The sequence below is a fragment of the Harpia harpyja genome, chromosome 14, assembly GCF_026419915.1.
Source record: "Harpia harpyja isolate bHarHar1 chromosome 14, bHarHar1 primary haplotype, whole genome shotgun sequence".
NCBI lineage: Eukaryota > Metazoa > Chordata > Aves > Accipitriformes > Accipitridae > Harpia > Harpia harpyja.
Window position 1 is genome coordinate 11,349,406 of NC_068953.1, and position 24,834 is coordinate 11,374,239.

Sequence of the window (24,834 nt, forward strand, 5' to 3'; positions counted from 1 at the left end):
GAGAAGGAGAGAATAATGCTTATGATTATGTTAATCTGTTATCCCAGATGCAGTGGGCGAAAGTCAATATTTAAAGGCTACGCGTTATTTTTAAATTTGGAGAAGCTGGCATCAAAGTTGCATGTAACTTCTTAAAGTTTCACCCGATCAGCTGCCTAATTTTAAGTAGTGTGGGCCCTATCCCTGCAAACACACTGCTATGTTATTAGATAGTGTCTTTGCAAAAGGGGTGTTTTAACTGAAATCCGACAAACTTCAGGTCTGAGTGCTGATGCTCCCAAGCAGTGAGCGGTACGTGATGCTGAAGGTCTTGAAATCACTCGGGTACGATTCACCCTGAGGATCGGAGCGTGTTTGTCTGTCTGCAGGGGGGGGAGGACTAAATAATGCAAAATATATGGGGGGAGGACGTATTTGCTCAAATCAGCAGACAAGTTGTTTGGTAATTGTGCGTTATTTCTAACTTAAATTTGAATTAGATGGCAGAAGTTTGTTCCTATAAATTTCAGTGCTAGAAATCAGAGACTATATAGCTCAAAACTCCCACTGACTTCAGCGAATCTTGGCTTCTCCACACTCCTCAAGAGTGTGCTTATTTCTCCAAGCTCTAATGAGACTTTTATTTATTATCTTAATGTCAATAAGGAGATGTGTTTGTATTTTCTTTTTAATGGCCCGATAAAATCAGATTAAAAATGCTATAAAATATCTGCTGTGCCAGCCGTTGCGCAGTGAGCTGGGGAAGCCTTGTCTGTTTTCAGACAATTTTGCACAAATTGACTGAACTTTGGAACGGGGGGAGTTACTTGTGTTCTCAGCACCCGGTCCTTGCAGTTTAAATGCAATTGCCTGGCTTCGAAAAGATGGAGACGCAATTTTTGACCCACGTCTCATTGAAAGTATATTTTATTCGACTGGCTTCTGGCTAAATTTGGTCATATCTGTTAGGAGGTTTTGTTTGTTTGTTTAAGTTGTTCCTGCCATATAATGAAGTGTTCTAATGTAACGTTTTCTCAGATTTCTGAGAGGCACAAGGCATCACAAATTTGCTTATTTAGCTTGATGAAGACTTATGTTTTGGGCTATTTGCGTTTCATCATATTTGTTAACTACTGATCTCTGTCTAAAGTTTTCATCTATAGAAAATAACTTTTGAAGGAGGGAATGCAAACTTTTTTTCTTGCTCCATTTTCTGTCAAGTGAAATGAAATCTGTTTGTTTTTTTTCCTTTGTGTGAAAGGCAAAATAGCATCAAGTGGTGCTGACCACAGTTCCTAAAAAGCAGAGGGAAAAGAGGGGAAAAATTAAATTGATTTTTCAATAGTGAGATAGCTAGAAATCTAATGGAAATAACTTCTGTACGCACATTGCGGGGTTTTCCCCCCGGTAATGAATACAGCATGTTAACTGCTTCAAGTGAAAATATGTACCATGACAGAGGAGAAACGGGTTCCAGCCACTATTGCAAACTAATTTTAAGTAGCGCCTGGAATTTTTGGATAATAAAGAAGTTTCCTCTTTGCAGCAGTAAGGAGCTCAGCTCTGTAGCCTGTGCGTGCATGTGTCCGGCTGCCCGGACAAACAGCCTGCCTGGCAGCCCGTTGGGAAGTTGTTGTTTTCTTATGGGTTTACTATATGGGTTGGGGGGGGGGGGGGAAGTGTTTCTTGCAAGCCTAGAAAATAAGTTGTTGAATTTTTTTTATTTCCTTTCTTATTTCATGCAACAATGATCCATTTTTAAATATACTAGAGGCTTGAAAGCCTGTTGTCCTATAATTAATATAAGGTAAGAAAAAAAGATCATGTCATTAGTGTTATGTGTTGGGGGGGGGGGGGGGGGGTTGTTTAATCATTTTAGGCCCAGTGGGCTGTAGTACCCAGTCCCTCCTGCCATGGGCTGAGCGTTCCCAGCCCCACTCAACATCATTGATTTATATTTCGAGTCTGAAGCCCTCTGCTATGAAACCCCGTGCCATGGCTACGCCGGCTGTAACCTCGATAGCAGTGCTAGCCTGAGCTCCTCTGCCTCTAGCAGCACAAATGGGAGACCTCTTTTTCTTTTTCCTTTTTTTGGGTGGGGGAATTCTTAAAATGCTGGGGCTCCCATCTTCCTGCTATTTCCAAGCTGCCTTAATTCATTCTCCATGCTGAGACTGGGTGGTTTGGGTCAGCAGGATCAGGCCCCATGGTGTGGTGGTGTACAATAAACAGCTTCAGACATGCATTTCTTAAACTCCCCAATCACCTAAATAAGCACTGGGGACCTTAATGTGCAAAGTGCTGCTTCACAGCAATTCCTGAATCATGAGAAACTTCCTCATTTTTTTATCTTTCCCCAGGAGCCTCTTTTTTTGCCCCAAGCAGTGTGGGGCGGTACAAGCAGTGCAGTGCTGATGCTTGCAATGGGCCAGATTGGGAGCAGGGGAACGAAAAGGTGATGATGGTTAAAAGTTCAGGGGTGAAAGCCTTGCTGAACCAAGGGCAGATCTTGAGCAAGGCAGGATTTTGCCCCTGCATTTGCCCATTTTCTCTAAATCCCGACTTTACAGTGGTAGCAAGGGTTTAATGCCTGCCACGTAATTGCCACTGAACTTCGCAGCCTCCCTGGTGGGACACGGATCCGGCAGCACGGAGGTGTCGGCACGGACACAACCGGGTGCTTGCAAAACTTGACGTGTTGTTTCCGCCGGGTGTCGCAAGGTTCATTGGCCCCAGGAAGTTTGGGAACGGTCTTGATTCTCCCAACCAGACTTTGAGTGCAAAGACCGTGTCTGAGCAAAGACCGGTTCCTCCAGCACATTCCTGTGAGCTGCGTTGGGTTGGAATGAGCGTATCCTAAAGGACAGTTGCATTCTCTGGGATGGCTTTGCCAAGCAGCTTTCCCGTTGAGATTTTGTTTCCTTGATGTAAAAAAAAATTTAAAAATCAACTACTGACCTTGCATTGTGTTGCACTTAAATGAGTGGGGACTTTTAACGGTCCCCTTGACACTTGCACAGGGTTCAGTGCCCCCTTGGCCGTTGCAGCAGCTCCCCATATGACATTGCCTTAGCCGCTGTGCAAAGTTTGGAAGAAAATGGCCCCAAAAAAGAAGGGCTGGGCTGTTATAATCAGTCAGCGAGGCCCTTGTGTTTGCATGGGATCATTCCTTTAGATCTGAGGAGGGTTGAGTTGTTCAAACAGATGGCAAAGATTATTCGTGTTGCTGGGGTTTCAGTGCGCTGCTCCGTTTCAAGCATGTTGCCCGATATGACGCACGTGACAAGTTCTTCCCAGCACGACGCTGGGGGGGGGGACGACATTGTCTGCCGTGATCGGGTTTCATGGCCTCACCTGTTGAGCTGCTGAACTTTTCGAAGTTGACCATGCATTGGGGGTGACTTATGTGGATGGTGGATCTGCCTGGCTAATCGCGTTAGCGCAGCACCGCGCGGCGTGCCGGGGAACGTTGTGCTGCTGCTTGGCATGAAAATGATGGGAATGAAAACCCACGGGCTTGACTCTGGGTTTGGGATTTATTATTTTTTTTTCTTTTCAAGTGGGCTATGGCAGATGTCTGTAACACACACCAAGCTTTGGATACCTCAAGGCGCTTCCAGTGAAGGCTTTGTTTTTAAAAGCATCCAGCAAGCCCTGGATGCAGTGGCTATAAAAACTCTACCCAAACCACCGTTCTTTTGAGCTGTATTTCCAACCTGGCCTGATCATGGACTTGTCTTACCATCAAACCTCGCTTGCTAAACTGCTCTGTCTGCTTGAGCCTGGATTCGGTGCTATTAATCCATCCCAAGTAGGAAGAAGTCTAATTTAGTGATCATTCAGCGTGAGCATTCATGTCTTCTGGTGGTATGACCATGGGTGATCAATGGGTTCAGGGGATAATGAATCAGCCAGGGCCATGCAGGACAGTTAACATATGGGCTCAAAGAACAATAAATAGCAGGGCACGTTATTTCAGTGGTGTAATTAGGAGGTCAGGGGCTATCGGCTGCTACCTGTTGTCACCATGTGGTGTGTGAGGAGGGGCTGGAGGAGAGGCTTCTTCCTTGGTTTGTGAAATGACTAAGTGCTGTGTTGGGTCCTGACTTGCTGCTGATGACTGTACCGGGGCTTGCCCACGCCGTTGCAATTTCAGGTCTTTCAGCAGCTCGCTGTGTGTTTCTTAATTAGCTCGCGAGAAACACCATGTGCTTTTTAAAGGAGCTCAGCCCAGCAGCCGTCACCAGCAGCATCTGGAAGGCAACTGAGTAAATGGACCTTATCTTGACTTTCTTAATGGAAACAAGGGCTCCCATGATGAAACGTATTGATTATCAGCAGGCTCAGAGGGAAGGGGGGGTTAATTCAGGGTGGGGGGGTTACTGGTGGCATAGCTTTGCCATTACAGAGTTGCTCCTGGACTGGAGGTGGTTGCAAGGAGCCCAGAGGCAAGTTGGGAAGGGCATTGCATCGTGCTGTGGGTCAGATGAGAGGAGGAAGCCAAGGTCAGGACCGCATCTTTCTGCCTGGGGATGGCAGGGACTGCTCAGACATGATGTGCAGTAGACCTTAGTTTGTCCATAAAAGTGATGGGAAGGAGATAACCTCTCCTGGTACTGCGTTGGCTTCAAGCATTCCCCATGGTGATTTTCCTATTGTAATAGCTCTGTAGATGGAGGAGAAAAATGGACTCGGTGATGGTGATTTTGCATGTGGTGCCCTCATACTGGGAGGGGGCAAGGGCCATTGAGGGGTGAGGAGGGGTGCGTGGGAAGCTGTGAGCTGGCTTGCTTGGCTGCTGACCTGCAACACCTTGCATCCCGGCTCTGCAACCACGTGTGGTCCTGTCTCGGGAGTCATTCAGAGAGGATCAGAAACTTGGGTGGTTGGGGGTTTAGATGATGCTGGTGGGAATGTTAGAGGAAAATAAGTGTAGAAGTGCTGCTGGCAGAAGACCTCACTCTGACTTCTAGTAAATGAATTATTCAATTTTTTAAATTTCTTCCGTTAAAATATGTGAGCATGGCAGCGCCCTGCCACGTGGTGAGCAGCAGGGAAGAGAGCGCTTTATTTAGAGAAAAATAATGCCACGTTCTGCTAAATGCTTTACATCTGCGTTAACCTCCTCAGAAATACCCTGGAACTAGCCTGCTTCAAAATCAGTTTTGTTTCCTCCTGTCCCTACAGAAAAGGGACAGAGAAAGAACATCTCTACTGAGGGATGCTGTGACTTAGTGCTGGCTTCAAGGGAGTTGTGGCACTTTATGGCAGCAGAGGATGTGACCCAGAATTTAATTTGCAGCCAGTCTTGGATGCAGGGCCACGCGAGGCTAACCCTGCTCTCTGTGGCTTTGTACAGCATCACCCAAGGAGCTTGGCTCTGCTAACCTTTGGTGGGAGGGGGTCGTCCTCCCTTCTCCTTGCCTTCTTGTAAATCTTGTGCTGCTAAAATTCGTAAGACCAGAGCTGTAATCCGGCCAGTCGTCTCAGCTAGTACTGCTGGGGACTTCTGCAAATCCACCAAAGTGGTTAGTTTATAATAAAAACGAGCAGTTGTAACCTCTCTCTTGAATTGGCACGGCCTTTCCCCTCCGGTGTGCGTTCCTGGCAGCACAGCAGGCAGCTCTTCCAGAAGAAAGTGAGAATTGTGCATGGGCTTTCATTTTATATGCTGATGTGTAATATTATAGGTGGATGTATATATTTTATACATCCCTTGCTGAAAGTGAATGCAAGGCCAAATCCTGTGTTGCCACAACCACGGTCCGGCAATACCAAGCGCAGCTGGAGTAGAAACACTGATTCTCTTTAAACAATGCACTTTTCACGTGGGAGGTTGGCTCTGATGAGGAGATGAGTCTTCAGCAGCATGCTGGTGGCCAAGATTGGACTAGGTCCCCAAACTTGGCTGTGTTAATGCAATCCAAAGCCCTGCCTGGGGAGGGCTCCAGGATCAGGCCCTTGGCATCTGTCCATGTGCCTGTGGGTGCAGAAAATGTCTCCACAGAAGCCAAAATCCACTACAATGATTAACGTTGATAAAGCAGCTAGACAACCTTTATATTAAAGCCCCCAGCTTGCAGCCTGTCTCGAGTATTGAATGCAAACTTGTCTTAAAACTTGAAAGTCTACAAAGTACAGGCGAGCGGCACGTGGATGGGTAGGAGATCTTTAGAAAACTGCTGATTTGGTGAAAGAGTGATTAAATGCGGGAGAAGCAGAATGCACTGGCATTGCATTGGGGTTAAATTGCATTAGTATTTTTGATTTGGAGCTGGGTCCGTGGGGCTGCAGCAGGCGGCTCAGCCTGGGCGATGCTGTGGCTCGGTGCAGAGATCTTCCCGTCACTAGGGGGAGGACGAAACCCCGGCGTTTTATTAACAAAGTGCTTTGCTGCTTCATTGAGCTATTAAATATTTGTTTAAAAACTGGCAAGGCCTGCAGCTTTGGCATGCCTTCAGTTTGTTTTTTTTACAGGTGTATTAGACTTGGAGTGAAAGCAGGAGGTGCTGGAGTAAACAGCAGGTGTGTCTCAGCCCTTTGGTCCCAGCAGTGGCTGTACGTGGTCCTCAGCTGGTTTATATGCAGGCTGAGAATGAAGCTGCTAAATGTGAATTGCGGAGGGACCCCATGGCTTTGCTGTGCCCTATGTCTCTGTGTGTTGGGGTGAAGGCAATGCCGAGATGCCGTGCCTCTCTGCTCTGAACCTCCTGCACCCACCTCTGGTGCCACGTTTAAGGAACGGTGCTGGAACGGAGCCGGATCTGTCTCCATCTTCCGCAAGTGGGTTGAGATGGGGGAAGTTCCCGAAGGTCTCACCTGGGAGCAGCAGGGCAGTGGGCTTGGTGGGTGCCTGTAGACATCCCTGAACATCTGCCCCGGCTTCACTGCAGCTGGACTGAGCAAAGTGAGCTGCCTAAGAGCCAAACAGGCTGAGCATTGCCCCTTCTCGAGGAAGGGCTTAGCAAGTCCGTCTCCTTCCCTCTTCCCCAGCACTGTGCACTGAACTTGTTGCAACTTAAGACAAAGCTTGTAGGTTTTGTTTTGTTTTTTTTTTAATTTCCCTCTTGAGCTGGTCTGGTAGCTAATGAGCCTTGGGCTGTCTGCATGGCATTTTGAAAAGCAGAGGGAATAGCTAATAGGGGGTGTTGAGCAGCGAACGAAGCCTTGGGAGAAGATATCAGCCTTGCCAGAGCAGAAGTGGAATAGCCGGTTAGGGTTTCAACCTGGGTTTGCTGCAAGCCGAGAGGGACTGGGAGCTGCTGTCTGCTCCGAAGCCTCGTAATTACAGGCTGGCGCTGCCCGGACAGCCGGACGCGCGGGAGGAGCAGCCTGCCCCGCGCAAGTGTCTCGGCACACACCGGCGCCTTGGCCGGCTGCCCTGGCTGCACCGCGGCTGCTGGCTCCCCCCAGAGACGATTTCAAGGTCACACTGCTAAATGCAGTGTAATAATTAATTAAGCTATATATAAACAGCAAGCTCATGTGGTCCTAAAGCAGATTAAGAGCCTGGGAGTTTCCTCTCGCCTGCCTTCCTCCCCACGGTCTTCTCCTTCCTTGGTTCCTCTGCGGGTGAGCCCTGCAGTTGTCACACGCTCAGCCATCCCAGCAAGGCTTACCAGTTGGGTTAAGCAGCTGCACAACTGGGTCTGAGCCCAAAAATGATGGGGGCAGAGCAACGCCTGCTCTAGGGGATTCCCTGGCTCACCCAGTTCCCCCATCAAACCCAGTCCTCTTGCTGGGGCTGGAGGAAAGTACATGTGCAAAGTCTCTGCCCTCCCGGTGGGGATCACTTCGCTCTATATCGGTGCCTGATGCTGGGAATAGCTACTGGTGTTTGCCTTTGGCAGCAAGTGTTTTCAAGACTCCTGTTGCTTTGAGGCTCAGTATAGCAAGAGTGGAGCATTCCACATGATGGTGGGGAAACTTCAGTGTGGGGTTAAAACCTCCACAGAAAGAATGTTTGTGTGGGGTTTGCAGCTTGGAGGTGGAAGAATAAGCTGGGCTGGGTTTCCTAGAAGAGCTACAGCAACTTAAAGTTTGTAATGAGGCTTGAAACAACCCAAACAAATTCTTGTCTTGCGACTCCTGTGGATCTGAGATTTGTATGGTGTCAAAACCGATGCTCTTTGTTTTTTTTTCTCTTGCATCTATCTAAAACTGGTCAAAACTCACTCCAACCCCAAAAGTAAAAATTTACGCTTAATGTTTAGTTTAAACTCCAGGTTACTTTTAATGTAGCTGCAGAAACACCCCAGGAAAATTTAAAATTGTGTTTCTTAATCAAGCATAGGTGATATGCGCTGTTGAAGTAGTTGGAGAAGAGCAGAGCAGCTTTCAGCACTTCCAGATCAGTCTGGGTTTTGCAGTTGGGGCACATGCATGCCACAAACCCATCAGCAAAGTCTGATCCTTGGCTTTACACAGTGAAATCCTTGGAAAACTGAACACACCCCAGGGCCGGCTCTGGGAGTGAGCGGGGGAGTGAGCATCCGTGCTGCCCGTGCTTGCTCTGGGGCCTCTTCTGCTGCTTCCCTGGCCATCTCCTCCTGCACATCCAGTTGAACGAGGGCCACCACTGGGGATGGGGGCTGGTGGGAAGAGGTGCCCAGGATTGATGGGCTCCATGCAAGAGGTTGCATTTGGGTAATGCAGGTTGTCCAGCTCCCTGGCTTTCTGAGGCAGAGCTGGCTTGTCTCAGTTTCCAAGTGCCAGGCTGTATCTACATCCAGGAGATGGAGGCAGAGAGAAAAGACTTTGTGAGGGCTCACAATGGAGTCCTGAATCAGTTCAGTCCGGGTCGGAGGGGGCTGGGCTGTCTCTGGGAACCCAAGGGTGTAGAGATCAAAGGTGCGAGTGAGTCAATTACAATTCACGATTGGTTCATCCATATGTTCGGGTATTTGAAAGGCTTCAATGGTAACCCATTTTATATCTCTTATGCCCATTGATTTGTTAATCTGACACTTGGTTTCATCTGAATAACAATAGCTTTCATTCAGAGTCCTCAGTGTTCAGGGAAAAGTCATTTCACTTGGGTTGTGCTCCAAGGCCTTAGCAGACCGGCCCACTGTGGTCTTTATGTAGAAGGGCTTGAAGGACTATGGGATAATTCAGCCCTATCGCTGTCTCTGGAAGGAAATCGGCTCTCAATGGAAGCAGGGTGGGATGCTGAAGGTTGATGCTGGATTTTGACGTGCGTGGTTTTGCTCCATAAGGTCCTTTCTGGTTGCCACTGTAGCCGTGGACCTGCCATCGCAGCCTGTGGGGTGTTAAAAGGTGGGCAGGTTTACAAAGAAAGACAACCCAAGTAGTCAGAAGTGGAAAGCAAGCATGGAGAGCCCTCTTAAATACAGCTCGAGTGAGTGTGCTGGGCTAGATCAAATCATTGGTATGGCAATGTGAAGTCTCTAATTACATGAATACCTTTTTAATTAGAAGCAGTGCTTTGCATCTGTTGTACTTGCAGCAGAGCATCTCCACCAGCTGAGCCTGCTCTTTAAAGAGCTCTTGACTGTATTTTGTTGACTGTTTATGACTACATCATGATCCCATGTAATGACTGGGGCAGGAGGGGAGTCTGCAGACAGACCTGCTCCTTCATGTTTCCCTAATTGGTGCCTGTCTCCCTCCTTTGCTGGGAGTTTCACTCCTTCCCAAGGCTGGTTTGGTTCCTTCTGCACTACCCTGAGTCCTGCAGCATTGCTGGGGACCCGCATTGGGATGTGGTAGCACCATGAACCTGTAGCTCAGTTGCCTCAATGGGCATGCCGCTTCTTTGTCCTGGAAGTTATTTTATTTTCTGTCTTTGATGTTTGGTGTGGGGGGGTAAAAAGGATAGGGAGAGACTCAGGAGGTTCATACTGGCCTGACTGGAGATGTTGGGGAAAAAAAATCCCATTCTGGACAAATGCTTCTTACTCACTGCCCTGGTCTGTTTACTGTGGAGCAATCTTAATTTCCAGTGCTACTCCTTTATGAGTCTAAATCACTAATCCATTAACAAATGAGTTGAGGTGACAATCCCATTTGTGTTAAAATGCATTTAGGGATCAGTACTGAGAGGATCACCCGTGTATTAATTTGCCAGGCCTTTTGTTCCAGCGGGTGGCAAATATAGCTCATCCCAACGGGAGACACACTGACTGGGCTGGTGTCCAGATTGCCGATGGTTCGGGTCGTGGTTGGTGCCACCCTTCCCTTGCTGGGAAGGAGGCAGGAGACTTTCATAAATTAATTAATAAAATCATAGAATGGTTTGGTTTGGAAGGGACCTTAAAGATCATCTAGTTCCAACTGCCCTGCCATGGGCAGGGACACCTTCCACTAGACCAGGTTGCTCAAAGCCCCATCCAACCTGGCCTTGAACACTTCCAGGGATGGGGCAACCACAATATGTCTGGGCAACCTGTTCTAGTGTCTCACCACCCTCACAGTGAAGAACTTCTTCCTTGCATCTAATCTAAATCTACCCCCTTTCAGTTTAAAGCCATTACCCCTTGTCCTGTCACTACATGCCCTTGTAAAAAGTCCCTCTCAGCTTTCTTGTAGGCCCCCTTTAGGTACTGGAAGGCTGCTGTAAGGTTTTTCCCAGAGCCTTCTCTTCTGCAGGCTGAACAACCCCAGCTCTCTCAGCCTGTCTTCATAGGAGAGGTGCTCCAGCCCTCTGATCATCTTCATGGCCCTCTTCTGGACTCGCTCCAACAGGTCCATGTCCTTCTTATGTTGGGGGCCCCAGAGCTGAACGCAGTACTGCAGGTGGTGTCTCACGAGAGCAGAGGGGAGAATCCCTTCCCTCGACCTGCTGGTCACGCTTCTTTTGATGCAGCCCGGGATACGGTTGGCTTTCTGGGCTGTGAGCACACACTAGCGGGTCATGTGGAGCTTCTCATCAACTGACACCCCTAGGTCCTTATCCTCAGGGCTGCTCTCAATCCACTCATAGCCCAGCCTGTATTTGTGCTTGGGATTGCCCAATCAATTGAGTGGCTCAGCTTGGAATAAAGTCTAAACCAATGTTAAATTCTTGACCCACTCGATGGGATGCTCAGGGTAATGAGCAGCCAGCTGGTGAGTACAGGACATGCTTACTTGGTTGGGCTCCTTCCCACATAGCTTGTCCTCTGATGAGTTTGTTCTTCACTGCCATTACTGGCCACCGGGAACGTGACCCATCCTCTGATGGTAAGAGGGGCATTGGCTTATCTTTAAGACAGTCAAGGAGGAGCCTCGGTGCTGCACAGTTACGTGGCTGGTTTGGGTGTTGCTGAAGAGGCAGGTGGAGTCATGCAGCTGGGGTTTGGCAGCAGCTTGCTGGCATCACTTGGCCTATGTTAGGAACACGCATGCATTATCAAAAAGGGCAGAAGAAAATTGTAATTTTTTTTCCATAGTGAAAATGGAAAGCTGGCTGCTTTCTGAGCTGTAGTTTCAAAGGCCTCTGCTGTTCAGGTGGTACTGGATGCCCAGGATCCCCTTAGGTGCAGAAGGTGGATTCCTAGAGATCCTACATGGCTTTTTTGAAGACCTGTAGATGTATATCTGTCTCAAGGCTTGTTTCAAGCCTGCCCTGATCCTGCCACCCTGAGAGCTCCCCTCCCACGTGCTGTGGAGGAGCTAGTGGGCTCTGGCTCAGCCATCATGTGGAAGATGCTCCAAGAGCTCTCAGTGCCTGGAGGAAAGTGCTGCTGGGGGAATAAAGCAGTTTCCCTGCTCCCCTCCCTGCTTTGCTGTGCCCACGGTGAGGAAGAGGAGCAGGAGCAGAGCTGTCACACAGCTGCCACTGGCACCAGTCCCTTTTGGGGCTCTTAACCCAGCACAGTGGTTTAAGCCCCCCTTTGGCATGTCTCACCCTGAGGGCAGATGAATTGCTGGCATGCTCCCCCAGTACCGGTTATGAACCAAGGGCTGCGAGCTGGGGCATCGCTCAGGGCAGAAAGGGGCTCCGGGGCTTATCGGGAGGCTTTTTCCTCTAATCGCAGCTGTAAAGCCCCAGCACAGGAAGGCTGGGCTTGATTAGGAGAAATGCGTGTCAAGGTGGCAAGCAAAGACCTCCCTGTGCAAATGCTGGGCTGCTCGTGCGGCTGTTTAACAAAGGGCGGCATTATCAGTGTGACTTGTTACCTGCCTGTGCAGACACACAGATTAGGGCATTAATTTCTGTGTTGGGGGAAAACACAAAAGACCTCTCAGCGGGGCTGTGATTTATGAACGTGGCAATAGGGGAACGTGGTCCTGCCCGTATCTTGCTGGGTCGGTTTTGTTCAGTCGCTGTTGACTTGTGCAACATTTAGTTTGGGGTTGGCTCTTTGGTTTGTGGTTTGGGTTGGGGTTTTTTTCCCCCTTCTAGCAAAACTGGAGCAGGTGAAATGCAGTGGCTTGGCGGTGACCCAGGGGAGCGGGACAGTGTGGGAAGGGGTGATGAAGTTCATCTCCTTGTAGTCCTGTCCTGAGTGGAAATTTTTTTTGGTGTTTCTGCACGTTCAGCCTTGGTGTACCAGGATCGGCCACCTGCATCCAGCTGCTTTTGGTGGTTAGAGAGAGGCTGCTGCAGTGGTCACTGTGTGCTTACTTAACCAGCAAGTCAATTTATATGTGCCATAAAAATCCATATCCATATAGACCCTATGGACCCCCCACCCTAGAATGGACCCAACCAGGGGGTGCTTCTCTTGAACCAAAGCCTTTTCTGGGAAACTTCTTCCTATTGCAGCATGGCCACAGAAATCCTGCAGCGGTGCGTAGCTGGCATACAGATGACTAGGGGGTACATGAAGTGACCATCTTCCCCTGCATTAGATGTGTCCTTTGGGTCCAAACCAAGATGTAGTCTGCTCGCTGGGCTCCCCACCACCAGCATATGGCATAACGGGTCCCTGGAGAAGGGCCTTGAAGAGCAGGTACTGTAGGGATGAGGCTGATGGGATAACCTCCCACGGGCTACCTGGGTTAGGAATACCTCCTGGTATCCTAGTCGGGGGCAGGAGCCCCGGGGTGCTCCGGTGTGGCAGGTCATGGGTCGCGGGGTGTCCTGTGCCAGGTGCGGGGTCCAGCCCCACGGTGCATCCCTTTGGGGGAGCCAGGAGGGTGCTCTGCTCCATGTGCAGTGATGCGCGGTTTGGCTCTTGGATGAGTCACGGTGCTACTTGGTTTGGGCATCTAATTCTTGAAACATGTGCTTCTGGGACACCAGCTGAAAGCCGGCAAGCTGTACACAGTCTGCAGTGCCAGCTCTGTGCACCTCAACACCCGCTTCTGCCTCCCCCTAATCCCCATGTCTGTGGGGTTTAACCTGATAGAGATTGCTCCCTTTGCTGCAAGGAAACATTTTCCCCAAGACCTATGAGGAGGAGAGATGTCCACAAGACCAGTGAGCAGCAGTGCCTGTGGGCTCGTAACATCTTTGAGAGGATTAGTGCCATTGCTGCAAATTAAGAGAGCAAATTGGTGGGTGTGGGAGCAGGGTGGGGCTATGCACTCTGGGCTGGGCTGGTGGGTGCCTTGCTGATGGCTGAACACCGCCGGCGCTGGCTGATCCTCCTGCCGTGTTGATGGTTGTGGCTGAGCCTTGATGGCAGGGAAGGGTTGACAGGGAAGAGGCTGTGGTGTGAGCAGTGGGCACTGGTGCCACTTGGACGTGGCTGAGCTGCTGTTGTGTGGCGAGAGAGCTGATGGCAAGTGGTGGGCTTTGTGATGGGAGCTGTGGGGAACAACCTGGTTGTTCTCCTGTTGGACATGAAGCCAAACCCCTGTGATCTGGGTCCCTGGGGTTGGCTGTAGCCAAGTGATAGCCGTGTTGGCCCCACGTCCTCTGCTGCAGGAGACACTTCTGTCACCTGGGTACCATGGATGTGTTTTGGATGTCTCGGCAGCTATGATTTCTTTGTCGGCTTTTAAGTCTCTTCCAAGCCAGGCTTCCTTTGCTTAAGCCTACTCTGAGGTAGCAAAAGCCTTGCAAGAGCTGCATTTTGGGTTTGGCCTTTTTTATTTCTTTCTACGGTTAAGCTCATAACTCCAGACCTTGACTCTGTCTCTGCCTTTTTTTCTGGATGGGGACATTACTTCTGTGTTCGCAGGTGCTGAGCCAGTCGAAGCTCAGCAGATACTAGTTTCAGCTTCCCACGAAGGGCAGGATCAGTGCTTCCCAAGTAAAGCTGAGTTCAAGAACTAACATCTCTGGTACAAGTGTTAAACTAGCAGTCTCTGCAAGAGGCTCTGAGAGCAGAGCTTCGTCTTGCAATGAATCTGTAAGTGGATCTACCAAATCTTTGCATAGCAGGAGCTTAGTACACATAATGTTAACTCAAGGCTATAAATTTTTGAGGGAAGAGAAATGGCTGATCCTTCTGGTTGTGATAGAGTAAGAGGCAGAGGCAGTCCAGAGAATTTATTTTTCCCCAGGAGTGAGTTGTGAGCACTGAAATCTCTGCAGCTGCCTAAAATTCTTCCTCTTTCCTTCCTTTCAGGCTGTTGTCTGTTTAATTTATACAGAAAAATGTTTCTACTGCTTTTCAATAAACTCTTGGACACTGTGAAAGTAATCTTAGCTTGTTCCAGACCTGCATCAGTGCCAGCTCTGGAGTAGCTGCTGACTTACATCCATGCCAGGGCGAGCAGAGCTGAGCTACCTGCTTCTGGTGGAGGTGGTGAGGAGTTATACTGGTGGCCTTCAGGTGCTGAAAGAAAGGGAAGGAGATTACGCTGGTGCAACTGGGGCACTCCTGCAGGGATACATTCCAGTTAAACACTCCAGCGGGGTGTAGTAAGAGGCAAAGTGGTGCAGGAATAAAATACACAGTTTGGCGGAGACAGTTGGCCCTGCGATCTGCTGGAAAGAAGTCTTTAGTCCCAGTTTGCCAGTTAGCTCAGTCATGTGTCCTGCTGGGTTTAGAGTTTTTTCTCTCCCCTTAAATCATGAGTTTCACAGAACTGCCCCCTCCCTGCTCTGCTTTTAAACAAAACCAGTCTTTTTTTCCTTTTTGGGGGGAAATGGAGACAGATTAGAGTAATCTCACATGACTTGACCAGTGGGCAGTGAAGTCCAGTGATGCTGGGCGATATTCTAAAGAACTCACCCATAAACAGCAATTAGCTTTTAATCGCGGCGCTGCTCCTGGCCCCCTGTGCCCGCCAGGAACGGCAACGTGTGCTCTTTGTCGGCCGGAGCGGCACCGGGGGGACCCACAGCCATGAAAGGGAACCAGGGGGTGACGGAGAGGAATAAGATGCTCATTTCAGCCCCACCCCCTTACTGCACTCAAAAGCTCTTATTTTCAGAGCAAAGCACTATTGAAGCATCGGGACAATGGAGACCAAATCCTTCTGGGGGAGGGGAGGCGCTGGCAATTGCCTCTTTTGTTGTTTTTACTTCTTTACTTGCCTATGGCCTCCCCCATCCCACCCCTCCAAGAAATCCACATAGATGCTCGCTAGATGATAATGCAATCACTTTCTTGGGACCTTGCTAATAGGATTATAATTATTACTGGAGATGAACTGGAGTGAATAGAATATTTACCACTTCATCTTAAATTATTGTAAATCCCTCCAAAGCAGCCCTTTGATATGTAAAGTGCTGCCCCTCTCCCCCCAGTGAAGATAATTATTTAGTGGAAGTTCAGAGCTTTTAAGTACGATGGGGGACAGAAAGAGGCTTCGGTGTTTACATAAAGAGGAGGGCCTATATAATGAACTGGTGAAGTTGATGAATATCTTGCCTCCCAGCAAAGGAGGAGGGAAGGTTCTTGCTGAGCGGTTGTAACATCTTGGGCTGTTGTTGGGGGAAGAGGGGAGGAAATAATTGAAAATTTGGCCCTTTCTAGTCCAAAGAAAGCCTCACATCCTTGCAGCCCGTGTTCAGTTGGTGCATGAATCCACCTGGTGACAGTGGCAACGCTTTGGGTTTGTTCCTTTAGGGCTGGAGGAATTTCTGCTTGAGGAATGACCAAGTAGGCTGGGAGACCTCAGCCTGGCAAAGAGATGTCTTGGGGGAAAGATACGGTACTCTACAAAGTCAGAGCTAGACTGGAGATAGAGGGAGGGATGGACTGGTGTGACGGTGCAAGGACTGGGGCTATGGCATGAGGCCAGGAGCAGGCACGCAACAGGTAAAGCAAGGACCTAGAGCAGGCTGTGTGTGTGGAGGGTCTGCGTGGGTTCAGAAGGAACCTGGACAAGGGGTTGGAAGAGAGATCAGTTGAAGGTTATTAGGTGGACAAACTGCATCAGGCCCAGAAAAGCCCCTGAGCTGAATTTGGATGGAGGCTGGGAGAGTAGTGGGGGACAGGTGGTACTGCTTGCCCTGTTCTTGCTCTGCCCTAGTCCTCCTATGGCCAGGGTTGGAGATGCCCGGGCCTCAGGGGCTTTGGCCTGAAGGAGAGGGCTGTACCCTGTGGGCACATCCATGTGAGCATCTGCAAGCAGGATACATTTCTCCCAAGCCTTCAGGCTGGTCCCATTCCCTTGAGCCCTTCCTCCCAAAGGCTGCCAGCATGGACCATCCACTCTGGGGTGAAAAGGGAGATTGCTCCAGCCAGCTGCCTCCAAGACCAACTTCATGCCTTTGCATCCATTGCCAAGGACGGGCATGTCCCAGGAGTGATGGCTGCGTCACCCATTGGTCTCAAAGGGGGGTTTGTGGCTCTTTGGCCTCTTTATTATGCTCTCTGGTGAAAGTACAAACCCTGTCCCCATGCAGACAAGACTCCTGTGGAGTGTTTCTGCTGCTGTAAGTTATTCCTCCCTTATAGGCTGCAGCTATACAGTGCACCATATATGGCACTTGTTATACAAGGCAGCAACCCTGTGAGGGATAACATGTCATTATCTTGGTTATGAGTCTGTGCTTCTAATTAAGCCACTTAAACCCATGAGGTGGAGGAGGCATTTGGGAGGGAAGTGGGTTTTGGCTGGCACAGGGTGGGAAGTGACCTTTGTGGCAGAGGCTGGTTCAGCTCATCACACCCATTGCTGTTCCCAGAGGCACAAATCCTCCAGGTTTTGTGCATGGATCAGGCCCTCCTTTCTCCAGGTCAGGTGCTCAGATGCTGCTGCAAACCGTCTGCTCTTGGCTGCAGCCGGGCAAAGTGCCCCGTGTCCCTCAACTGCAGCATGGGGAGGGTCAAACCTCTGTGGTGGCTCCTAGATCTGATTTCAGTGCAGTGACTTTGGGGGAGGTGGATAAAGTCTTTCATAGAAAACCCAAACCAAACCAAAAAAAAAAAGCCCCGGCCCCTCGTGATTGCAGCAGCACGTTGTCCCCTCCTCAAGGCATGGTTTGTTTTGATTTGCCAGGGCCGTTTGGCGCGACCCGGCTCTGCCTGCATGGAGTGGGGGCGAAAGGACCATCTGCCGATGCCCCACGTCTCCCTACTCCCCCAGCCTTTGATGGGATTTTTTTATCTGCATCAAAAGAACTTAGATCAGACTCCACAGCCGGGCCAGATCCTGTTCCTGTGGGGTATGTGGTGATGCCACCCGTGGCCACCGGCTCTTTGGCTCCATTGAAGCCCCGGAGCAGCTTCATGATGGGGAGCCTTCACACACTGTTACCCTCCTCTCCCTCCTTTAATCCCCAAACTCCCCAGCAGGTGAAGGGCACCTGGCAGATTTGGGGGCAGGGAGCAAGGAGAGTGAGAAAAACATTAATTTCAAGCCCACATACTTTTTCCCCCTTTCCCTCCTCCTTTACCTACCCCTTCCTCACCCCCAAAGTTCATTAATTCCCATCATCTGGTTTGTGTAAACGTCGTGGCGAGTGTTTGATGGAGCTGGATAGGGTTACACCCGTTTCAAAAAGGCCGAGGCTGGTTCCCAGCCGTTCCCTTTTATTGTTGTATAATTTGCCAACCCAAACAACAGGCTCCTGCTCGAGACAAAGGCACACATGTTGCCCTCACCGCTGGTCATAAAAAGAGGAGAGGCTGTGTGCTACTGTACAGGACCTTGGTGCAACGGCAGCCTGAGCCAGGGAAAATTTTGGTAAGAAAAATGTGATGTATCAAATAATAAACCAGCAAGTGTTCCCACTCTGAAAGAGGAATTTGCTATTGCTGCTTCTCTCTCTGTTTCTTCCTCCCCCTCCATCTTCCTCCTTCCCCCATCTGGAGCTGCTGCCACCAGAAAGGGGAGTCAAAGCCAAGTGGGTAATTTTGAAGCCAGTTGACCTTGATGCTGGTGGCAGGCTCTGTGATGTAACTAAATGCTTTATTACTTTAACAGTCTTTCCCCAGGCTTGTCAGGTTCTTGCTTTTAAGGAGTATTTCTGGGATTTGATGATTTTGTGATCAGCCCTGCAGTGAGGAGGGCCAGGTAGGGTCAGGAAGGGTCCAGTGTGGTGGTATTCAGAGCTGAGCTGGTGATGCTCTCGTTTTTGCTTCCCAGAGCATTGCAGAGCTCTTCCTCACTGTCAGGTGCCTGTATGAGGCTACAAGTGTGTGGTTTTAATCCAGCCCTTGGCTGCTCTGCTCACCACTGTACATTTTTCCTGCTTTCTGACAACAACCTGCTGCCTCGGAGACTGGGAACAACTGGGTATCGCCTTGGTAGAGCAGGTGGGCTGGAAGGCAAAGCTGCCAGCAATGGAGATGCCACCCCCATCCTTTCCTGGGTGTCTACAGCTCTTTTTCGAGATACTAGATTTAGCAAGTGAGGCTAAATTTATTTATTGGGACAGGGGACGAGAGGAAGAGGCAGAGAAGCAGGCGGATTTAGAAAGAGAATTGGCTGTGCAGGGCGGGAACAGCAGTATAGCCCTCCTCAAAAGTGTGTTTGATTTAAGACAGCAGATGGATGGACTGTAGTTTGAAACAAGCCCTTTGGCTTTGGTGGGATCCTGACTGGAGCAAAGCTGAGCGGGACCATGCTGGAATGGGGACAGGAGACCAAACCGCCCCTGGGGACAGGAATAGGACAGGAGAGGATGCAGCAGGCTGGAGAGCATCATTGTGGGAGGGGATGAGGCTTCAATCTGCCTCATCTTCTGCACTTGTTTCCTTTAAAGCTTCTCCGAGGTGGTATCAGCAGGCTTGTTTGCTTTCCAACCTGCAAGTTAGAAACACAGCAAAAGTCACAATAAATGCATCACGTGCACCAAATTGTACCGTGTTCTGGGTCGTGCTGCTTGGGCTTGTTGTCACCTCGGCTTTTCAAACACCCTGTCATGACTCTGGAGGCTAGAAATGTGTCTCCTCCCAGAATGGAAGAAGAGGTTTTGTGTCTACCTTTTGCATTTCTATTCACCTTCTCACCATAAGCTTTCAATCTAATCTATGTGGTTTCTTAGACAGCCTTTTGGGAGGATTTGGGGGCGCTTTCTCCAGAAACACTCAGGTTGCCAAGATTTGGTTTTCTGGGAAGAAATAGCTTTTTTTTGTCTTGAAACACCAGTTGGGAATTTGGGAAGAAACTGGCCAGAAATAGGTTGGATGCTCTGCGTCTGCACCACCAGGCTGAAAAGGAAATGGTTCTGGATTACAGGCCTGAACTCGGTGTGAATGTGACTCATGTCCAAAATAGTTTGACTTGCTTTTTCTCCCCTTTCCCCCATTTTCCTTGCTTCTAGGGAACTGCTGTGGGGTTAAGTCTAGAAATTCTGCACCAAAGGAGGTTCTTGCTGTATCTGCTGGCAGGTCTGCTGCGGGGACTGCTGCGAGCGCTCCCCGGTCTGCATCTCATAGCTGCATCCGGATGCTACAGTGTTTTATCCTGACCATAACAACGCTTCTCTTGCTTTTACAATACCCTATACACAGCTGTCCATCTCCTCTAGGAGAGTTTTGTCGTCCTTGCAGAGGGAAACTGAGGCAGCTCAGAGGATTGAGCAGGGGGTGGTCTGGAGGTGGAGGGGTTCGAGACTGGAGGGTGCCTTCACTGCAGCACGGGGCACCCTGATTTTAAAAATTACCAGTGGGACTTCAGCTCTTGAGCACGCTGGGTGGGGGGAACATCTCCGAAAGCGATGCTGGGTGACTCTGGGTGCAGGGTAGGAAAGTATCTGACACGAAACCCTCCCCAGGAGGGAAAACTCATCACCCGCTCAGCTCCACGACTCCTGTTTGGCAGCAGGAGCACCTGAGTGTGCCGGGTCTCTGCTGGGCAGCCTGACGGTGACCTCCACGTGGGCAGACGGCCAGGGGTGGTCATCTCCGCAGAGCCCTGGGCTGTGGCAGACCCTGGAGGGGTTTATCCCAGCGGGTGTTTGTGAATGGCAGGAGGTGCGTGGGGGGGACCGACAGACGTCCCCAGGGATAAAATCGGTAACGACTGCTGGGCTCTGCCCTGCGCGCTGGTCTGTCCTACCTGGGGCGAATAATGCAGCAACAGGTTGCGGAGGTCCCCTTGACCCCCCCAGCCTGCGGCCCCTCGCCGTTCCTCCTTGAGAAGTGGCAGCAGATTAGCCCAGAGCCCCTCTGCGCAGACAAAAGCTGCCACAAAGGGCATTAGGCTTCAGGATTGGATTACCGTGCGGCCACCTGTCATCCCTACTTTGTAAATTTATCTCGCTCTGGGTCCAGTTTTCACATTGGAGAAGTTTGCACTTAAAAAAAATACAAAATCTTGCACCAGTGCCTCTCCAAGCAGCAGCCTGGCTGGGTTCGTTTTAGCATCCCTTCTTATTCTAGGCTTCAGAGCTGCGTGGGGCTGGGGATTAGGGCTGTTTGAATAAAGAGAGCCTTTATTACATTAGTCTAAGTGGTTAATAGGTAAAGTAGGCCAATCCATCTTTAGACTAAGCCTATCACTTCGCCTACGAAGGGTGCAGGCTTCGCTGAGGAAATATTCATTAAAGGAAAAGCTTTTCCTCTGTCCCTCTTGACATGTTAATAGCTCAGGGTTAGGGGCTCTGCTCTCTGCCTGTGGAAAATTCATAGCTGTGCTCACGCAGCAACTCCCTCCTCTTGCTGGGACCCCCGACGCTGCCGACAGCATTGCCGAAGTCAGCAGAGCAGCGCTGAGCCCTGCCAGCGCTTTGCTGGCTGGGCTTGGTGGGGAATAAGGGATGCTGGGAGTCTGCTGGTGCTCCTCGTCCTGGCTTTCCTTTTCCTGGCTTTTAGAAAGCAGGTGCCTCGTCCCTTCCCGAGCAGGGATGTAGGGAGAGGGTTCAAATAACAGGTAGAAGCAGTGCTTCAGTGCTGGGACTCTCTGCTGTGGGATGTTCTCAAGGCCAGAAGTATTCATGGGTTTGAAAGGATTAGACAGTTCATAGACACTATGAAATGGGATGATTTGGATGCAGGTGCTGGCTCCAGAGGTCTTTGAACTCCAGGTTGCCAGAAGGCAGGAGGATAACAAGGCAGGAGGGACTGCTTGCCAAGCTTTTCATACTATCTTTACTTTCCGCTACAGTATCCGCTACAGCCCTCGGCGGTGTCTCCATCCAGCCCTGTCCCGACTGGTGCAGCAGCTTTTGTCCAAGGGCTCACTAGAGCTCCCCGTTTCCCACAGCCTGACTCCCTTTATCATCTCCCTTTCCTCTCCTGTATGGGCAACGGTGGTAGCTGCACCTCTGCCATTCTTATCTTGCACCAAACAGCGCTGGCAGAAGCTGCCCAGGTCTCTAACGTGCCTGTGAACCTTCCACGGAAAGAGAGGACTCCACAGCTGTCACAAACTGCCACAGGGCTGAACTGTGCATGCACCATTGAGTTGAATGTGGGTTTCTGCTATTATTTTTGCCCAAAGGGGTTGCATCCTGCCAGGGCATGGTGGCTACAGCTCTTCTGACCATTACAGCTCCTCTTTTCCCTCCTTCTACAATGGCTGTTGTTTAGTGCAGCCCTTGCTGTCTTGGAGCCCCAGGAGCAGATGTGTTCAGAGCTGAAGTCTGGTCCTACTTCCACCAACATGTATGTCCAGCATGTTGTGTTGGAGCTCCATTGCTGTGTGTGGGCCAAGTTGCCCTTCTCCAGTTGTGGTCTGAATGGGAATAAGTGCTTCTTGGTGACTTTTCCACCTGTGTGAGTTCAGACCAGCCAACTTACCAGTTCCTCCTGTCCCTGAAGCTCGGTTGTCTCTGGCTGCCAGCACGATGATTGATGCCTCTATAGGAGATTATGGAAAGCATGAGAAGGCTCATCACAACAGACAGACCTATACAATAAAATTTTGCTTTCCTGGACGTGATGCTGTCAGAGGTTCAAACCACATCCATGGGCCACAATATTTGGCTTCACTTGCTGCTGTCTAGCTGTTATGCAGCCACTTTTCAAACAAGGCAGCGTCTGAGACGGTTTCAAGGATCTTAGTTTTGGGCTATGCCTGGCACCCGTCTGGGTACAACAAAGGAAGGGAGTGCTGGAGCTAGGGCTGAAGGCTGGTTTTGGTGGATTCAGTTCTCGTTCTTGGGTTGAAGGCTCTGTTTCTATCTTGGCTCATCTTAGCCTGTGCTGACCAAGCCAGACACCAGTAGCAGTGTCAATGGTGTGCCTTGTCTTGCTTCTCTTGCTGTGGTGGGTCACCAGCGAGATGTTCTGCAAATGCCAAGGATTCAGGTTCTCTCCAAAAATAACAATTTTGGGGGGTCTAGACCTGCACAGAACTGAGTGTTCTCGGCTCTGTCGGAAACAAGACATATTGGAAGTCCTCAGCCACAAATCAAGAGTGTGGGTTCAGGTGCTGACTGGTCTGGAAAAGGACTGACACTGGGCCTGTGGATGCCTCTTACTCAAAGAGGTGCTCCTTGCTGTCTTCCACTTCTGCAGAGTACTCCTCTTGTTTGTTAAAATGCTAATTAAAAGCCTGTGTTTCCCAACCAGATCAACTGACTCAGCACCTCCACCCCCAGCAATTTCCTCCTGTTTCATGGCCCGGGCCTACCCAATGCCTCTCTTGTGCAAGGGGGAAAAACTAACCCTTGCATCATTCCCAGGAGACTGATAAATACTGACTGTAGTAGTCCTGGAGGAGAAGTTGGTCTCAAGGTGCAGGGCCCCATACAGCAAGCAATCTGACAGACCTGACCTGAAGCCAAAGGGCTTCAGTGCAGCACGGCTGTCCTGAGCATGTCTTGGGAAGCAGTCTCCTCTCTAGGCAGGTCCCAGCCCATTAAGGACTTCATGGGTTGAAACCAGCCTCTTAAATCAAGCTGGAAAGCGGTTGGTGGCCAGCGCAGGATGTAGAACTTGGATTTAATGTGGCTGTAAAAAGAGACACTACTTAATGAGTAGACTGTCGAAATCCACATCAGCCCACGATAGATTTAAGAGTTGCTGTCTGAGCGTTACTGACTGGCTGTGTTCTGTGATGGTGTTACGGGTTTGTGGAGTTGGCCAGAAAGGTGAAGGATTAGTCAGAGTTTTATTTTGGTTACTGGTTTTTTGGCACAGGCTGGCTCCTGACTTTCAGAAGTTCTCACTTCCCAGATGTCTGGTGGACCAGGGTGATTTTTATCTGCATGTGAAACTCCACTTGCGTGGCCTTGAAATTGCAGCCCTGGGGGTTGCCACCACCCTTGGGCATGGCTGGGGGTTTCCACAAGCTGATAGCCCCTTCTTCCACAGTCCAGCTTGTCCATCACCACTTCTCCCAGTGACCCGTGCAGATCTGATATGGGGACTGTCTCCCACCATGGGTCTATGGAGAAGGGGCCTTCTGGGGAGCCCCTGAGCACACCTCACCTGCAGTGCAGAGGTGTAGTCATTGGGTGCCCCTTGCCAGTAAACACATTGCATAAAGTTAATTGCAGAAGCTGATGAAGCAAAATACCAGTTACAGTGTAAGCTAAATAGCAGTTGCATAAATAGCTACTGACCAACTTTCATAGGCATGTTATGATTTTTGATTCAATCAGACCTCTCATTCCTGGTTTTCCTATTATTTGGCCTCAGAACAGATGGGTCATTTTTTTCCCTTGGCTTCTTAATCAGGGCAACCGTTGGCTTTAGCACAAATTATCAGTCACTTTTTTAATTGCAAGAGCCCATGGTCTTCATTGCTGTAGAAGCACAAAAGCGGTAAGGGAGGAGATGGCCGTCAGGGAACAAACAGCCTCTGTGTGCAGTGTCGTACGTCTGAGGGAAACGCTGTTTGAGGCTTGCAGATCTCACACTGGCTGGTTATTTCTCTGTGCTGCGTGGATGCTTTGAAAACTTAATCAAGTTTTATAGCTTTAATTTTGTGGCTGACTCCCCTCTTGCCTTTTTTTTTAACTGTCTTGCAACCCAGAGCAAATGAGTCCCATTGGGTTATAAAGGGAAAGAATTGGCAAATGGTCTAAGATATTTAGGCTTGCCTAATGAATGATAGGAAAAAATTACTCTTCCTGGTCTCTAGTTTTTCCCCACATGGTTAATTAGAAATAGCCAGGGAATAAAGTGAAATTGCTGAAGGCTTTAGGTTTTGAGGGTATTTTGTGAGGGTACATCCTACCCATGAGCTGAGGTTGTGTTCTCCATGATCATATCCTGTGTCCTGGACCTGCTGTAGCCCGTGTGGCAGTGGAGGGGAGAGATTGTCCTCGTTGGGTGCTGGACTGGGATGTGCTGAAGATGCCACGAGCAGCTCTTGATGTTCCTTCTAGTGTGTATTAGGGAACAAGTCTGCACAGCGATAGGGAATAGTAAAGCAATGGGTGAAGCTGGGTGCCAGAGAACCCTTATGGTTGGATGAGGTCCTGTTGTTGACAAGCCAGGGACAAATTGCACCCTCTTGCTTGAATTGGGAAAAGTGTTGTGTTTGGGATGCGAATGGAAAGCAAGGTGGATGTGCTCCGGTGAGGTCCTGCTTTTCTGTTACACCGTTCTTCTTGTTTCTGTGGGGAAAACGAGCCCTGGGTTGGAGCTGAGGGCTCTCTGGTGTTGACCTGAGCCAGGAAAGCCACCTGGTGCAGCTCAGGACTCATCCTGACCAGTCTGGAGC

At 49.8% G+C, this 24,834-nt stretch overlaps 1 protein-coding gene across 1 annotated transcript in view; it reads left to right on the forward strand.

The window, feature by feature from the left end:
• LOC128151081 (heparan sulfate glucosamine 3-O-sulfotransferase 3B1-like) overlaps positions 1-24,834 on the forward strand; it is a 31,649-nt gene that overhangs the window by 2,098 nt on the left and 4,717 nt on the right. The window lies entirely within an intron of this gene.